This window comes from Amborella trichopoda, chromosome 4, assembly GCF_054954075.1.
Source record: "Amborella trichopoda isolate Santa Cruz 75 chromosome 4, AtrichopodaSantaCruz75HAP2 v2.0, whole genome shotgun sequence".
Classification (NCBI taxonomy): Eukaryota; Viridiplantae; Streptophyta; class Magnoliopsida; order Amborellales; family Amborellaceae; genus Amborella; species Amborella trichopoda.
The window spans coordinates 40568101-40588179 of record NC_142339.1 but is presented as its reverse complement, the minus strand read 5'-3'; positions in this window follow the sequence as shown (position 1 = coordinate 40588179).

Below are 20079 nucleotides of genomic sequence, written 5' to 3'. Positions count from 1 at the left end.
CGACAAAATGTCCCAACACAAGCCCAAATGGTGGTGTTAGGGTTTTGTTGTAAAACCCTCAATTTCAAACTCCAAGCTTTTCTCTAAGTTTCCTTTTCTCTACACAAGAGCTCCCCACTCTTCAAAATCACCTTTCTCTCTCTAAAAAAATACCCTTTTATGACCATCCACTAAAAAGTTTATTTTTACTAAAAGAAATACCTTTTAACTAGAGGGATAATACCATAGGGCCACAGGGTGATCTTTGCATCACCTCCAAACAACATAAAATCATTTCAATTATAGACGAGAAGACACTGATAATTATCTAATGAATACGATATCTTGAAAATTACCCATCTATAAGATGATGAAGTCTCTCACTAGATCTTAAAATAGTCTCTTTCCTTTCTCTGCCTCCTACATAAGCTACCCCACTTAGTAACAAGTCAATTAGATTTTAGTATAATATTAAACCAAGTTTGTTTGTAAAGCATGAGAGGACGCATAGATGGTGAAGATCGCATTATAATTATGATGGGGCATACCATAAATTTACTTTCTTTGGCAAAACAATTGGAAATTTCGTTTTTATATGAAATTTTTAGATTATTATTATTAAAAATATATATATATTTTGAGCTCTTAAACATCTAAGATCGTTCCCTCAAAAAATTGGTGGGTGGCCATTCTTTTTAGGCATATAGAGAGCAAATTTTCTTTTTTTCCCTTTGAGGCTGGTTGCTGGGTTCTCGACAACGCATTCCCAAAATTTGGGATATATAAAATATAAACTTGGTATAAATTTGTCCCGAGGGAGCAGATAGCCGGTGTATAAAAAATCTCTCTAAAAGTCTATTCTTTCTCTAGAAACTCAATCTCTCTTTCTCTCTCTAAAAATCCAATCTCTCTAAAACCATTCTCTCTCTCTTTAGAAATCCAATCTCTCTCTATAAACCCATTCTCTTTCTAGAAACCCAATTTCTCTCTCTTTCTAAAAATCCTTCTCTCTCTCACATTCTAAAAGCCCATTCTATTTATCTAGAAACCCAATCTCTCTTTCTCTTTCTAAAAACCCATGCCCTCTTTCTTTCACTAAAAGACCACTCTCTCTCTAAAAATCCAATCCTATTTTCTCTCTCTAAAATCCATTTTCTCTCTAAAAACTCTTTCTCTCTCTTAAAATTTATTTCCTCACTTTAGAAACCCAATTGCTTTTTCTCCCTAAAAAATATTCTCTTTCTCTTTAAAAACCCATTCTCTCTTTTTAGAAACTCAGTCTCTATCTAAAAACCCATTCTCTCACTCTAGAAATCCAATCTCTCTTTCTCTCTCTAATAGTGTTCGCAAAATCGAACCAAAATGGTTAACCGGATATGGGTCCGGAGGCGGTTTAACCGGCCTAACTAGTAAACTGGCCGATTCAACCGCTCTACTTAGGCAAGTCCTGGGCGGTCAAAAAAATGTTCAAAAAAATAAAAAAGATACAAAAAAATTTGCGAAAATTTTGTAAAGACTCCTAATTCCCCATCTTATTTCACAGTAGACCCTCTTTCTATTTTTTTTCAAGGGCACAAAAAAACCTTCAAATATTTCACTCCACCCCCTCATCTCTTTTCTCCCACGTTTATTCATTTTTGTTCACAAAAACCAGCCTCAACAAATTATTTTATTATATCTCAATCCAAAAGCTTTTTTTAAAAAAGTACAAAATAGGGTTAAAAAAGCTTTTGGATTGAGATGGAATAAAACAATTTGTTGTGGCTAGTTTTTATGACCAAAAGTGAATAAACATGAGAGAGAAAAAATGAGTGGGTATAGTGAAATACTTGAGGGTTTTTTTATACCGTTTGAAAGAAATATAGAAGGAAGGTCTACCGTGACATAAGATGGAGAATTAAGGGTCTGTACAATACTTTTCCAAAAAAAATTTACACTCAAATGAAGTTCAAAATTAATGAAAATGATGGATTTTAGCGAATCGATTTGTCCCTAAGGCTATTTTTAATTTTTTTGAAAATGATGAGAAAATATAAAAGTGAGTATTAATGATCAAAACAATTTTTAATCTTTACCATAATATAAATAATATTAAAAAATAGGAAAAGTTTAATAGGGCGAGGTTTTAAAGAGTCAAATTTGAGCGTACCTCAAAAATTTCACTAGAATAGGTTGTTTTGATGCACAAATATCTTCAAATTGATCATCTTGACATCAAGATGCATGGATATTAGAAAAAAATAGATCATAAATTTTGGAAATAGTGTATTTTGTAGAGCATATTTGGATAGTCAATTTTCAAGATTTGTAAGTTTGCATAGATATGTCGATCTAAACTATTTTTGAAGCCTTAAAATTTATAAATAAATATTAAAAGGGTGCACTTGGTATACGGATGCATCCGTAGGTGTAGAGGTAAGGTGCGCCTTCAAATTTTATCATGGTATATAATTTTGATGTAAATATTCTTAGGATTATCTCAAAATCTATTTTTATATCTAATCATAAAATTTTAAATTTCAAAATGGTTAAAATCAAGTAAATCTATAAACATATGAAAATCTTGAAAATGGATGGCGTAGATAATATGTTATAAAATGCACTAGTTTTGAGACTTAAATCTTTTTATTTTTCATGGTCATACATCCGGACATCGAGATGATCAATCAAAGGGTTTTTCAACATTAAAACTCCTTTTTTGATGGATTTTTGAGGTGCATCCGTAGTTCTACATTATAAGGTTGCATCCTTATATAAACTTTTTCACAAGGATTTTCAATATCAAAACAACATTTTTCAACACTATTTGAAGATAGGCTCTAATTTGATTGTTTAGAGCTTAGGCTCTATACAAACTGCACCCTTAAAAAATGCATTACAAATCAAATTCTTTATTTTTGAAAATTTATATACAATTTTTTGAATTTTTCTTTTTTAAATACCAATTGATCACCGAAACTGCCCAAAACTGGAACCGGTCACTGGCCCGTTCAGATCTAACTGGGTGGTTAGCGGTTAGATCGCCCGGTTTTGCGAACACTGCTATCTAATAACCCATTCTCTCTCTAAAAAAGCAATCTCTCCCTATAAACCCACTCTCCCTCTAGAAACCCAACCTCTCTTTCTCTTTCTAAAAACTCATTCTCACTTTCTCTCTTTAAAAAACCCATTTTCTCTCTAGAAACCCAATCTTTCTAAAATCCCATTCTCCCTTTCTTTCTCTAAAAACCCACTCTCTCTCTAAACCCAATCCTTTTTTTTCTCTCTAAAACTCGTTCTCTCTCTTTCTCTCTAAAAATGCATTCTCTCTATCATTCTCTCTAAAAACTCATTCTCTCTCTTTCTTCTCGTAAAAATTAAAAATAATTTTCTCTTTAAATTTCTCGTTCTCTCTAAAAACTCATTCTCTCTTTCTATTTAAAAGCCCATTCTCTCGCTCTAGAAATCCAATCTCTCTTTCTCTTTAATAACCCATTCTCTCTCTCTCCAAAAACCTAATCTCTTTTTCTTTTTTTAAAACCCATTCTCTCTTTCTCTCTCTATAGACCCAAGCTTTTTTTCTCTTTCTAAAAACTCATTCTCTTTAGAAACACAATCTCTCTTGCTCTCTCTCTAAAACCCATTTTCTCTCGCTAAAAGATAACTTGAATCCCAAATCATTTCAATCAATCAAATAATCTCACACTTTATGTTGATTCTACTAGGATCTCCTTACCAAAGCATTATAGGGAAACTATATAATGAGACCATTTACCTGTAATACAAAGTGGTCGCAATACATCTTGACCATTGGATGTAAAATTGGGTGATTGCATTTATTTTATTGATTAAGTTCAAAGTTCAAAAGAATTTTTTCGAACTTTGTGACACACCCAAGCTATCAGATTTCACATCGGATGGTTATAAATAATTATGACCTCCCTATTCTAAAGGTAAATTGTCTCATTGTATACAATTCCAACATTATTTATATCTCTAATTTAGTGCTAGTTTAAATGTACCCAAATCTAGCATCTTTTTAAATTAACATCTAAAAATCAGGTAATAAAATTTGTTTTTGCACTTTGGACGCATTAAAGAATTTTGGATCATAAGCTTAAAATCTTGAGAAAATATCTTCATATCTCCTATTTTTAGATTTCATTTCTTAACAAATCCAAGGTTTCAAAAAATATCTTCCACCCCATGATCACTTTAAACTTATTTTTTAACGTAAACAAATATAATAAAGACATACTCTTTTTAAACCCAATCTTTCTCTTTTTTAATAATTTACCCGAAACTTCTCTCTTTCTCTCTCTTGGTGCTTCTTTCACTCTCTCCTCTCATGTTTATCCAAACACATCTCTCTCTCCTCGCAATAACCTCTCACCACCAAGCAACCATACTCTGAGTTGGTAAGCCTATGAACCAACCTCAGCACTAGTTTTTGCAGCCACTTCAACTACTTCCAAGAGCTGATTTTCTGAGAGAAAACTAGGTGGTTGAGACCCAATTTTCCTATGAGGGTGCAGTTGCCATACGGACGCATCTGTAGCAGTAGAGGTAAGGTGCACCTTCAAATTTTATCATGGTATATAATTTTGATGTAAAATGTTCTTAGGATTATCTCAAATTCTATTTTTATATCTAATTATAAAAGTTTAAATTTAAAAAATGGTTAAAATCAAGTAGATCTATAAACATATGAAAATCTTAAAAATAGACGGTGTAGAAAATATGTTACAAAATGCACTAGTTTTGAGACTTAAAATCTTTTTATTTTTCATGGTCATACATCTGGACATCGAGATGATCAATCAAAGGGTTTTTCAACATTAAAACTACCTTTTAGGATGGATTTTTGAGGTGCATCCGTAGTTCTACATTATAAGCTTGCATCCTTATATAAACTTTTTCCTTCTTATAATTTTTCTCTATTTCAACATCAGATAAAATTAATTGCCCCACAACGAAAGCCACCCATTGACTTGGTATCATAGGATAACTGGTTTCCATGCTTTAGCCTTAAACTCGGCTCATGGGTTATGGGGAGAAGATTATGATAATTTAGTAAACGGTGTGAAACCATAGAATGAGAGAGAGAGAAGGGCTATAGATGAGAGAGAAAGTTTGGGAGATAGCTTTGAGGCTAGAGAGAGAAGGAGCCATCTCATCTCTACTCACTACTGAGAGGTAGGCATGTATTTTTAGATTTGTTTGACCTAAAAAAAGCAAGTTTAAAATAGCTCAGTGGGTTACAAGAAATAAAATCTACAATTTTTATGCTTTGAGATATCTTTTAAAACCTTGCTCTATTGTGAAATGAAATCTAAAAAAATGAGATATGAAGATTTTTTTCCTAAAATAATATTTGCTAAAAACTTAGGTTTGACTTGAAATCTTTTGGACGCTCAATTTCGCTTCTCTCAAATCTAAATCTCTCTAAACATGTGGGCAGGGTTGTACGCTATGGAGGAGATTCCATGTTTTTCCATCTAAACTGTAACTACTTTTCCAGGCTAAACATGCGGGCCAATGGTTGAAGGCTATGGAGGAGATCATCTTTTTGGTCATCATCAGCTAGGGTTTTCGGGCCCCCATTTTCTAAGAGGAAGAAGTTGCTTGCTTCAAAGGTGGCTTTTGCCCTTCCTCCACATTTGAGCCCGATTGCTTTGTCTGAGCCAAGAGTTCGAGATTCATGATCAATGTTTTTTTGTGAAAAAATAATCACCTTGTTCCGCACTAAAATATTAAGGATACGGTTTCAATGCGGCCAACCCGCATATTGTAGAAATGCGGCTTGATAATAAATATATTTTTTAATATAATTTGATCTTAATTTTTAGAGAATATATAATCTTTAACATGGAGATCATGAATAAAAAAAAACTTAAAAACTAGAAATAATAATTATATTAAAAAAACATTTGGACTGTTAGTTTTTTTTAGATGGACTACCTACTTGCATCCATTTTTAAGATGAATGATTTTTTACTTTGGACCGCATATTGTAGAAATGAGGTCCAGCCCCGCCTGAAACAATTTTCTAAATATTAATGAACATTCATTTCACCGTGGATTGGATGAGAAAATTCAGGGTTTCAATATGTGATGAAGTTTTTAGAGTGAAAAAGGGGGAAGGGCAGGTTCGGTTATCTATGGTCAATAGAAAATGAGGCCGCTATAGAGAAGACACCTCTAAACACCCAAATAGTACTAGAAAACTAACTCTTAAGTTTTTTTCAAGAACAATTGTTTCATGGGGGTTGGAACGCATCTATACAATATGCGGTCCAGAGGTATAAAGCATCAATCTTAAAGATGGATGCGAATAGGTGGTCTATCTAAAATAATTGTAACTAACGGTCCAAATATTTTTTAAATGTAATTATTATTTCTAGTTTTCAATTTTATTTGTTTTCATATTCATGATCTCCATGTTAGAGATCATATATATATACTCTAAAAATTAGGATCAAATTATATTTAAAAATATATATTTATTGCCAAGCCTGCATTTCTTCAACATGCGGTCTGGCTGCATGCTAACCGCATCCTTTTCTTACTCTGTACATGAAAAACTTGTAAGTCTTTTAACAATAAGATTTTCTTATTTGACATCCAAACTTATCCTTAAAAAGGATAAATTTTATCCTTATCCATCTTAATCAAATTATGGAAAGACCAAGGTGTTGTACCTTATAGATAAGCCAATTTGGAACTTCTCGCAAACACTCCCTACATTCTCTCTCACGATAACTGACACTCCTTCCTACCCTCGATATCTGGTAACAAGGTACCTTATTATTCTTGTGAGATGTGTACACCTATTAACAATGGCTTAATAATATATGCTATAACAATGGCTTAATAATGTATGCTACTCGATATCTGGAAACAAGGCACCGTATTATTCTTGGAGATGTGTACACCTCTTAACAATGGCTTAATAATATATGCTATAGATAATAGTGGCCATGCAATCTATCATTTACCGGAAACCAACATATACTAATCTCTCCCTCTTGTGCACAATCCAAGAATAGGTGAGGCACCTTTCGGATAAATAAATATGTAGAGACATTTGCTCTAGACGAGTTGGGCTTGGGCTTGAGCAGTTAGTAGTTTATACAAAATAACTTTACATCTCAAGTTTATACAAAGTACCTTTACATCTCATGTTTGATTTAGAGGAATCAGGCTTGTGCTTAGTATTTAGCAGTTAACATCAAGCATCAATTCATTTTAAAGTTTGATTCCTTACCACTGAATTAACCCAAATGGACATTTGATTTGGAAAAGGGTCAAAAGTCATGGGTAGTCCATAGACATTGATATTGATAAAACAAGGGTCAAAAGTTATGGGTAGTGCATAGACATTGATATTGATAAAACTTGAAGATGAGAGGCTACAACACTATTAAGCAATTAGGCTCCATTTGCCCACATTAATAATTACATAAACAAAGAATTAGGCATGCTTCCCCTAAAAAGAAGCGTATTTGGGAGGGGTTTTGACGAGTCTGCTGGCTCATCTATTCACATGAGTCCTCCCTCCATAATCCATGTTAGAGATGGATCCAAATTTCTAGGGATTCATTCCCTTTACTCATACAAATACTTTTCTATATATAACCTTAAGTGGTAAGAGTGATACCAGTTTTTTTTCTTTTTGGGGGATTAGAGGACAAATGGGATACATTACTCCCAGTGCTGATTATAAATGAGCCGCCAAATGGAATGGTAAATGACTAAGTTGGGAGGCCTCAAAACTCCTTACTAGTTGCAAAAGGGAAAAAAAATTTCTTCTCTCTTTATCAACTTCTCCATCTACCCATAAATCAAAAACAAAAGTTTCTTCTCTACTGGATTCACCCATTTTCCCTAATACTCTCTCACCTTCTGAAACTTATCTCTTCAAACCTCTTTAGCCTTTCTTCTTCTCTCAGAGAAAGGAAGCTTGATCCGTTATCAAACGAAGGAAGATGATCCATTTTGTTGCAGAATACGCTCTCTTTCTCTCCAAAATACCGTACGGGATTTTTCTCTATGATTTGAGTGGGTATATCTTAGGACGGGTTTTTCTTCCATGATCGGAGTGGGTTTATCTAATGGGGTGGTGTTTTGCTTTGCTCTTGCTACCCCAATTAAGTAGCTTTGGCCTTTGCTAGATGCATGGTCAGTCCTTTATAACTTCCTTCCTTCTTTTTCTTTAGTCATGAATGATTTTCAGGGATGGTTTTCAGTTATTTTTCCATGCAAGGTATGTTCATAAGCATCACCCTTCTAGGTTCCCCTGTTTTCTTTTTTTTTCTTTTAATAGAGAGAGGGGTTTCATTTTCTTAGGGATCCAAATGGACCAAAATCTGAGGTCTTTCTTGGTTTTTTTTGCTTTTTTTTTTTATGTAGGGGAAGTATATAAACCTTTCCCTCTTCTATTGGTCTCATTCCGAAGGGTCCATACTGTTGCCACAATGGAAGCAAGCGGCAACTATAGCAAACGATTACCCACTTTCTGCCCACTGAGAAAAATGCAAAGACCACTCGGAGATCATGCTTTCGACTATCGGTAGTGAGGCCCACAAAGGATTGATGCCCACAAATCTAAAGAGATGACCATGCAAGAACAGTTCAGTAATGCTCTCCATAACAAAATACATGCTTAAAATTTTCATACCCTTCTTTTGTAGAATGCCAATGGTAAGGAGTTTCCCAAGGGCTACAACCAAGTGAAAGCCTGACACTCATGGGTTGTTGGGAAAGTCTGGACTACGGAAGCCACATGTGTAAAGTTTTGCACTTTGTCTGTCAGTAGGCTAATTTGACTAAGAATTGTCCTTTGGGGTTAGGTTTCAAAATAATGCTAATAGTATCCAAAATATTCTATAGGCTACTTGGAATATCTTTGTTATATTTCTTTTTCTTTTCTTTTTTAAGAAATGGTTGGACTATATTGTTTACATGCGAAATCTGGACAAAACAGACCCCATACGTCTAATTTAGATCAAGTGAGCTATTGACCTTTTGATTTAGATCCAATACCTCAGAGTATTTTATTAAAGGGGCTGTAACCCAGTGTGGTCCCGCCTAAACAGAGTCCTGGAAGGAGTGGTTTGGAAACAGTCCTAACCTTTGGCTTATGCACAAAATACTCGTTCTCAGGACTCGTACTCGCGCTCTTGCGCTGGCGACCTGAGCCTTTTATTTTTAATTTTTTTATAAAAATGTATAAAAGTGAAATTTGGTACGTTACCATATTCTCAATAGGGCGCACCAACAAAAAATATTAATTTTTTTTATAAACTATAATTACCAAAATACCCCTTAAAGCTTTCAGGGGTATTTTGGTTATTTTATTTTATTGAGAATTTTTATATGTATATATTTTTTTACAAATGCGAGTTTAAGAGAGGACCCAATTTTTGGTGTCAAAATAGTTTATAAAAAATATTTAAAAATAAAATAATGTAGAAACATGACATTGTGATTGGGCCATCTCAACCGTCGATTAAAAATGGACAATTAGATAGGGGGAAGAATACAAGTTTTATGCAGTAGGGAAAATAGACAATTGAATAGGGAGAAGAATACAAGTTTTATGCAATAGGAAAAACATAGAAAACTTGCCCAATAGAAGAATAACTCAATGGTTATACCTCTTTTATTTGAGTGCAAGTTAAAGAATATTTTACTATTAAAGTTTTGAGATCCGAGTCCAGCTATATTACGATTTACAAATTAGAGAGTTACACCTCTTCTCTTCGAACCACCACCACCACGATCTCATTTAAAATCAATGAAACTTTATAAAACTTGAAAAAAAGGAAATCAACAATTTTATGACTAGAATTGAAATCTTATACTAAAATTAGTGAAAGTAAGAAACAAAGAAACATAAAACAATGGGAAGGTTTTCCATGGGACCCTATCCACATATATAGTATATATGACCACTAGTCCCAGCCATCAGATCGGAGCAGAAGATGGCTTGAGTCACAATGTCACAAACTGGCTTTTAACCATCGGATCTTGATCGGACGGCTCAGAATTTTTTATTTTTAATTTTTATTCTATAAATCTTCTTAAAGCATAATTTGGAGTATGCATAGATCTGACAGAGCACACATGATAATAATAATAATAAAACATTTTTTTAGATGAAAAATTATCATAATACCCTTGAAAATTTCAAGGACATTTTGGTCATTTAGTTTTATAGGAAATATTTGTTTTTTTATTTTTTACAGGTTCACCCTAATTTTATGATGGGATGCCCAAAATTTCATCCAAAAATAGTTTGTAGAAAAAAAAATGAAAAATAAAACAGTATGAACAATCAAACGGCTAAAAAGTAGGTTCATATATAACTTATATGTTGTTGGGGTCTCATGGAAACATTTCCTTATAATAAAATATAATGAAAACATGATAGAACTTATCAAATTGGGCCCACAAGCTGGAATCAGTGCCTGTAGGCTTTATTGAATTTGTATTGAGTCCTTGCCCATGCGAGGATTTGCTTTGTTCGAACATTGAATAGAAAGATTGAAGATTTTTGGCTACAGGAATGAATGTTTGATGGAAATTGGAATATACTTATCAGATCTAAGGTTTCGACGCTTGACCTAAGATTTTCTATAATTTCTAGCCTTATTAGATATTTAGATGGCCTGAACTAGGGATCCTAAAAGGTCTAATGTCCAACCAAGCTATCTAGAATTAAGCTTAGGCTGCAAGATTTCGGGCGTAGGGTTTTCATTTAATTTCAAAATCAAGTTTTTGTGAGGAAATCAGAACATGAGAAAGTAGGCAGTACGTTTTATTTCTATGATTTTGATTTTTCTGATTTTATATATATTTTAATTATTAAACAATCCAAACCATAGATTATGACAATATCTAAGATATTAGCAATCCATATCTCAAAATCCGTGTACCCAAGCCTTTTGGTCTCATGTTTTCTCTTCATATCTCGTTAAAATATTGTTGGATACTTTTGGCGAATGTTATCGAGGGGTACTTATAGGTCAAAAACCCAACCTCTCACTTTTATTAGGATTACTAAACCCTAACATATCAACCGGCAAAATTTGGGATTAACCAGATGAACAGTTTATCAACCATTGTGGTGCACATTAGTACTATCAACACAGTCGCTGTTGATGTCAACATATTCGGTGTTTGCGGGCAAACCGGGACTCCACTTGAGTCTGAATTTGATGCTTATCATTTTTATATATTTTGATAAAAATTTGTTGAATTTCCCTATCCTAACTCTTGATAGCAATATGAATATTAAGATATGTTAGGTTTTTGTGGCCATTAAAAGCTTTATGAGAGTATGTAATTATTATTTTGATATAGTGGAACATAAACTTAGTGGGAGTGTAGTCCTTAATGAACCACACTAGGTAACTATTATTTGCCGATACTCAGACTTGACTTGATGTGCTAGGCCAGTCGAGTTAGATAACCCATGGTACCTGGGCATCGAATTAAACCAATGAGAGTTTTGTGGGTCATCCTTTGATGAGGTCTGAGTTGCCCAGATGAGTGAGCTGAGAAAATGTGAGATCCTTGTGCGTGATAGTCGGCCTTTAAAGACGAGAGTCGAAGATTCATCACTGAACCATCACACGGCATGTACATATAATAGTTGTATCAGAAAGCCGAACCACCTTTTAGGGTGAAGTGTGTATATGTGTAAGAGAGTACCCATATATACCATAGAGCTGTAGTTGCATCAAGTCTAGGTGACAGTGATATGTCTCTAGAGGAGAACCTGTAGTCTATAGACTGGATTGTGTCCCATGACTGTTGGCTGACTTTGGTGGCCCAATCATGAACCCCTGCAGTGGTATGTAGGTAATAGGAATTGTTGTGTCAGTTTGAGAAAGCAAGGGTGGACTATAGTCTACAATAAAAGGTGGAATGCTCTAACTATTTTATAATTCCTAGACTTTGTCTGATCCGATTCCCATAAAAATTATTTGGTTTTAATTATTTTGATGATATATGATTTCTTGATTGATTATTGAAATTTTTGTAAATCCCTAAATAATTTATTTTTACAAATTGGATTTATAAATCTAGAGATATTTTTTTTTTTTATTTAAATATTCAGATGAAAATAAAATTTATTTTCAATATTCTAAAAATCATTTTAATAATTTTTATAATTCATAAATATTTGAGAGAGCCTCTGGAGAACTACCAAATCCACCATTGTGATGTGTGTGTGACTCACATAAGGGCCCCATGGGTGGCACACCCCACTAAGTGGAGGTACTTTTTTTATTTTCTAACCTTGTGAATCAAGGCAATCAAACAAGAGAAAATTTATAGAAAGTATAGTGTAGAGATTTTGATTAAAACAAAAAAAAGAAAATTTTGAAAATTAAGAGATTTGATTATCAAGTTAAAATATATGTAAGAAAATTATGAAAATAAGATAAAATATCATATTAATATCCATGTTTGATAGGAATTAGGTTTAGAAAGCTGGAGGATAAGGATGTAGTACATTTCTTTTAATCATAATGGCTGATATAAGGAATGGATGATTCTTATCTATAACTCCACAAATCTCTTATGATCAATGGTTTGGATAAAATTTCACTAAAGATGGCTAACCCTAATTCTAGAGAAAGTTTATAAATAGAAGTAAAATCTTTGCACTTTCTTTAGTTCTCTCGTATCTCCCTCTTCTCTCTATTGATCTTTCTCCCTCTCTAGCCTCTGTAATATAGAGCCATATTTAAGAAAAGAAAAGAGGGTCATGCCTTAAGCCTAGGTATTGAGACCTAGTCCATCATACTGAGTATTGAGACCTAGCCTATAGTTCCACTATACTCTCTGGTTTAGTTAAAGTTTGTAGCCAATGTTTTCTCATATTTCAGATATTTGAGATAAACCATTGATCTCGTACGTCATTGGATGAGGAGACCCGGTGTGGAGTGTACTAAGCTCGGTTAAAGTAATCTCCGGCATTATAATTTTTTATCATGTATTTTGACATATGTAAACAATCCGGGTGGTGAAAATAAATAAAATTTTTAATCAGTATACACTTGATGAGTTACATAGTCCAACCTTCAAAATATCTATCACAAAAATCCTTAGAACTTCTAGAATCAAACGACTTCGAATATCTTTTAGCTCAAATTGGACTCCATCAAGTTCCTTCAAGTATCCAATTCCCATATAAATTGACTCAAATCAGATTGGAAGTCCTCAATCTCCAATTGAGAGGATAATTTGGGTTGAAGTAGATCAAATATTAAGTTCAAACCTCCTAAAAATAACTCTAAACGTTCCTCGAGAAAATTGAGTTAACCTGACATCAAACTAATCCTTGAATGTGATGCACATTGGCACTCCCAATGTAGTCCACATTGATGCCAACATGGTATGCATTTGCTGCTTGACCGTGTGTCAGAAAGATCGCAAATTTGGATCACAATTTAATTATAGCCCCAAATGAAGGTCGTCGCACGTTAGGTTTCATTTTAAATGGGTTTTCTATGATTTTTGGTTAAAAGGGTATCTTAGGAGAACTACCAGTTTTCTGAGCTTCTGGTTCAGGTTTCAAGAGTGATTCCTAGGTTTAGGGTTAAATGTTAGGTCTAGGGTTAAATATTAGGGAAGGTATAAAACGAGATCATTTACATTTGATACAAGGTGATCACATTAATCGTGACTATTGGATATGAAATTGGGTGGCTGTAATTATTCCATTGACCAAGCTCAAATTTTAAAAGAAACTTTTTTGAACTTTGTGATACATCCAAGCTATCAAATATCACATCAAATGGTTGTAAGAAATTGTAACCACTTTGTATCAAAAGTAAATGGTCTCATTGTATATAATCCCTAAATGTTATAATTATTCAGACTTACAAATTCAATTAGCCAAAACTAGGTATCTACAATCTACTTAGATAAGGCAACTCAAAAGCATGGTACAATGCATACTCATTGAATGGGCAAAAGACCGGGAGAAAGACAAGGGTAATGGTTCCACTAATTTTGAGGTGAATTTACTGGAAATAAGATAAGAACCTCATGCATATTAAATGTTTGGTCCTCCTGCTTCCTCCCCCATGGAAACAGACCAAGGTTTAAAAAACGGATCGGTGACCCAAAACAATTATCCCAAAAATTGTGTCAAATCAGTGGATCGGTATATCGGATCGGAGAATCGGCCGAATCATTAAGTTTCGGCCCAAAAAAGTTTAAAAAAATTACTAAAAATAATATTTTTTAAGTTTCTTTTTTTAAAAAAAATTTGGGGTTTATAGTATGTAGTTTCATTATTTGCAAAAATATTATTGAGATGTTGTTATAATATTGCATCAAAATAATTTAAAAGTATTAGAAAATATTTTCATATTATAAAATTAAAAATAGTATTTTTTTTTATAAAGTGAAATTATTATCTCATCAAACATTTATTAATGCTCTTTACGCGTTCAAAATTATCACAATCTAACTAACTACAATATTATACATTGAAATTGGAATTATTGGTTTATATTTTATAATTATTTTATTATACAAGTAAAAATAAATTTGAAATTTATCTTATAATATCATATAATTTAAAAAATCCAATTTACAACTATAAAAATAAATAGTACTTTATATAATTTGTAATATAAATAAACTAGTAAATAAAATATCAGATTTGGTCAAAGTTTTAAAAAACGCGTTTCACTAGCGTTGAAAGAGAGAAAAGACATGGTCAAGGTTCAAAAATACAAGATGGATGAGAGAGAGATATTTGAAGTCGAGAGAGAGAGAGAGTTGCAGACCACACTAGTGCTTGGACTTTGGACAGAGAGTGCATTCCATGTCACCTATCTCGTGGCACCCAAAAAATAAAAAGTGAGAGATTTGTCTCATATCGGCAAAGTTGAATGAACGTGAAGCTCTACAAAGGGCTCAAGGCTTGTATTAAAATTTCTTTGAGAGGTACGCTCCACGACACAGTTGTTGAGGGCAATTATTGTATGGCCTATTTATTAAAAATATTTTTAAAAGAAAGTGCGACTTTTCAAATACAAAAACAAAAAATGCGATATCTTAATTACAAATATGTGACGTCAGAGCGGATTTGCGAACGTAAGAATTGGTTTCAGGACGTCAGAACTGGTACGGACTAGTAATGTGTCTGATCCGTGACATCATACAAGCGTCGGGTGAATCCAAATCAAAACAACATTTTTTGAACCTTTGGGATTATATATAATATTGTAAATATTATTACATAGATAAAATATATTATATATTATATAATAAAATATATAGATAGACAAATAGACCGATGGAGTTGAAAGCTGAGGTTGGGGTGAAGGGGCTGGGGGAGTGGATTAGTTGCAGACGTCTCGTGATCCTCCATGACAGTGTGCACGATTTCACATAATCATAAGGGTGGGAAGCACACACTCTCTCTCTTTAACACCAGATTCAATGGGCTGGATACATTATAGAAAAGGCGAACCGTCTGGCTTGTATAGCCTATGCGGACCAAGCCTACACTAGAGCTAGTTACACCAGGAAGTTGATTGTTTCAATTGTCAGAGCGGTAAGGCCAGTATTAGATGGCTCAAAGCAGGAACTAAACACAAACAAAGAATTGCAATTGTCAAGATAGAACCGCTCCTCACGGAGTAGATCCCACATCCAACATATTATGGGAAAAGTTTATATAGAGCCGAGCCTATAAGCAATCCAATTGAAGCCTACTACAAAAATTTCACTAGAAGAGGTTGTTTTGATGCCCAAATATCTTCAAATTGATCATCTCGACATCAAGATGTATGGACATGAAAAAAAAATGAATTTCAAGTTTTGGAAATAATGACCGTCCATTTTCAAGCTTTCAAGTTTTCATAGATTTGTCGATCTACAATATTTTTGAAGCTTTAAACTTTATAAATAAAGATGAAAATATATTTTAAGGCTATCACAAATATTTCCAGTATTGAAACCATATTTCTTGACACTATTTGAAGGTAAGCTCTGATTTGATTGTTTAGATACAAACTGCACCCTTATATTATATATTGTACAATATTATAATACAAATATAAATTAGTAAAGTAAATATAAAATACACTATATTATATATTATATTATGTTATATATATTATAATTATATTTCAATATATATATATTATATATATATTTCAATTATTAATATATATTTGTATTATATAATATATTTAATATATATTTATATTATATATGATATATTTATACAATAGATTATATTTTATTATAAAATATAGAACATAGAATACATTTTATTTAATAGATATTTACAATATTATATATAATACAAATATATATTAATAAAATAAATATAAAATACACTATATTTTATATTTCAATTATTAATATGTATTTGTATTATATATGATATATGATGTATATGTATTTTATATATAATATAATATAATATAAATATAAATATAAGGAGGGAGGTTGAATAGGGTTTGAGCAAGAAGCCTTCTTCGAGTCTCAAGTTCCTATTTTAAATTCTATCATTTTTCTTGTATAAATTCTGTGTGTCATATATAAAAGTTGTACCGTAATGGAGAAGTTCCTTCTCCTTCCCCCTAACTTTCTATTATCAAATACGCCCTAAATGTTATCAATTGGCCCGCCAAGGAAGAGGCCTGCCTTTGTGTTTGAGAGATACCTTCGATGTAATTTTATTTTTTTTGACAAGAACCTTCGATTTAATTTTCGGCCAAAGCAAAATGAGTCTTTCCACCATGTGTATAGGGTACCTACATAAGTTGACAAAACAGGAAATACACAGAAACAAGTAATCGTGACTTTACTCAAAAATTTTTGTTTATTTATTTCTAATTTTTGTCGACCACATTGGCGTCTCCTGCTAACACCAAAGGTACATATGTACATCAATTTTGAGAAATTAATGTAAAAAAATAATTTATTGAACCCACTAATGCTGAGCCTGCAACATAAAATCTAAACCCCAATTCCCTTTCCCTCCCTCCTTATTTCAAACATTTTTTGTTTTCAATTTAAATAATTATTCATATTTTGTCACCATATCCACATTTCAAAATGAAGTCCTCCACATCCTATTTATTTTTAGGAAAATTGTTTGATAGGCTTGAGCCTCACCTCATCACTCCTAAAAAATTGTAATTCAAGTATTAGAAAACCTTTACATCAATCATTTTGGCTTGAATGTTACAGTTGTGAAAAAGCTATAGGATTTCAAGTGTACATAGTAATAAATTATTTAGATGGTCCATTTCACTCTAAAAACAAGTGATCATAGATCCGTAAGATCTGTACCATTTTTTAAATTTCAAATTTCATTATCGGTGTTGAAAATTGATTTTAGAGCCATCGTAGAGATTTTCGTTGCCAAAATTACTTTATGGACCAGGATTTGAGAGGGTTTAATTTGTTTTCATAAAGCCTAAGCCTTGTAAAAACTCCATCGTTATTTTGAATGAGTCTAGTATTTAGAGGTTTGGGGCGAAAATTATGAGCTACGACAAAGAATGATGGGACCCAAGCTCGGGTATGGGTGCGATAGGCCTGTATTTTTTAACCTAATCCAAATAAGAAAAGGTCCTTATTATGATGATGACTATTATTATGAGATGAATGGACATGCACTTCCTTGTTTTGACCGGGACAATATTGGGATCCGTCACTATCCGGTGAGACATAGCCGGATCCACTCCACCGGGATTTTGTAACGGAAAAGTTGGACATTGACGTTTCTTTCACGTTGAAGTCTGGTCAAACGTGTTTGGTGACCTCGGGTAGAGAGAGAATAATGTAGTAAGGAAAATTATTACCCCTTGATTGTACCCTCCGTGAATGCGCCCCCTTAATATCACACTATTAATTTTTATCGCTACTTATGTTTACATTCACATCATTCCAATCAAGTTGATTTTTTTGAAATAAAATATTATCTTTTTAAATGTGTTTCTCTCTTAAAATGAATACCCAATATATGCCAATCTAGCACAAAAATGTGCTAAACTTGCTTCAGATATTCAAAATGTGTTGGACTTGCTTGCAAAAAAAACCAGACCGACACATAAAGCTGGTTTTGATATTAAAAGTGTGCTGGACCAACTTATTTTGAAATTGTATCGGCCCGGCTAGTGTTATATTCAAATTTTGTCGGGCCAGCTTAGAGAGAAAAAGTAGAAGTGTGTAAAAAAAGAGAATAGTGAGTCAAAATGAGGGTATTTTGATAAGAAAAATTAAAATTTTCACTCATGGGATGGATGCAAGACTAATTAGTATTTCAAAATTTTCGCTTGTCGAGTGGATGCATGACTAAGTAATGTCGAGGTTAATAGCATAGTAAACAAGTCGGGTATGGGTAGTATTTGGGCCTAAAATTTGGACCCATACCCAAATCCATCGGGTCTCGGGTTTGGTTGGACCCATTGTCACGCTATGACTATGGGTTCATTTTTATTTTTGTTTTTGTTTTTTTTTTACCGTCATATACCATATGACTATGAGCTTCTTTTTTATTACTAATAATATTGTAAATGTTGCCAATATTGTGACAATATAAATATTTAGCACGCGTTTCAAGATTACCATCATACCCTATGACTATGAGTACGGGTTGGACTTGGCTGGACCAGAACCCGGACCCGGACCCAAACCTAAATAATACTCAGGTTTAAACTTTGGACCCATACTTGGACCCAAGGTCGGGTATACCCAACAAGTCCTGGTTCTAGTCGAATCCATTGCCCCCCTAGTTTGGAAATGCTTGAAAAGTAAAATATTGGGGTATCCACAATTTCCCCTTGTTATAAAGGGTAAAAGATGGGGCAATATAGTTATAGAGGGAGAAATTAGTGTTCACTCTATCTGTAGAGATGTGGAGAGAGAATGTGATGAACGTCCGATTAGGGCCGGGCATGGGGCCATGCTTTGGTCAGCATGACCTGGCTCAGTTCTAATTGGGCCAAAGAGGCCCTAGCCCAAGTTTGGTTAGAAAAAAAGAAAAGAAAAAAGAGGGCTGAACTAGGCAGCCTTATTATGACCCCTTGCCTTCGAGCCCCAATGGCCGGATCTTCAAGCCACATTTTGTGGCCTAGGCCCTAGTTTTGTAGGGTTGGCAGGGCTGGGCCGGGCCACCCCTACTTCCAATGAGGGAGAGATGGGTTATAGCTGTATTGGGAGGAAAAAATTGTCCATGGGAGAGAGATAAATGGGGTGAGGATCACCTAGAGAGAGAAGAACAATGTGAAGATTGGGCGATAGATGAGTGAGAGGGTTAAGATGTCTAGAGAGAGAAAAAAAAAGAATGAATGGCCTGTTCTAGTGAGGGAGAGAGATGGGTCGAGACAGGAAACCAACACATTTTTTAGAGAGAGAAAGCGACGGGACGAGGAAGGAAATGGAAGGATAGGTGTGTATTGTCCAATAGGATTCTTGCGCGAGATAAACGGCACAAACCAGGAAAGACTTTGGTGTCTGGTCGTCATGCTTGCCGGACACAACCGTCCAATTTAGCAAACCACCACACATTTCCAAAACACCCTCAAATGACTTCACAGAATCCTCCTTCGCCCATAATCCCCTAAAAGGCCCATACTTTCAAATAAATGATTATTGGGAAAAGTTTTTATAGAGTCGAAGCTCTAAACAATCAAAGCCCAACTCAAAATTTTCATTAAAAGATGTTGTTTTGATGCCCAAATATCTTCAAATTGATCATCTCGACATCAAGATGCATGGACATGAGAAAAAAATAGATTTCAAGTTTTGGAAATAGTGTATTTTGTAACTCATTTTTGGACCATTAATTTTTAAGATTTTCATAAATCTCTAGAGATTTCTAATATTGAAACCACATACAAACCGCACCCCTAGTTATTTGGGTTTTTTTTAATTGTAGTTTTATTGTTTTTTTTAACATATTAACGGTGGAAATGGAGGGTGGGACAATATGTTGAGGTATCAGCTTCCTTAACCACTGATGCCCCAACCCCACTCCCAACTTTGATTTTATTAATAATGTATATTGAAAAATATGCACTAAATTCCCCCAACAAAGAGATTGTAAGCAAGATCTCACGCTGCAAA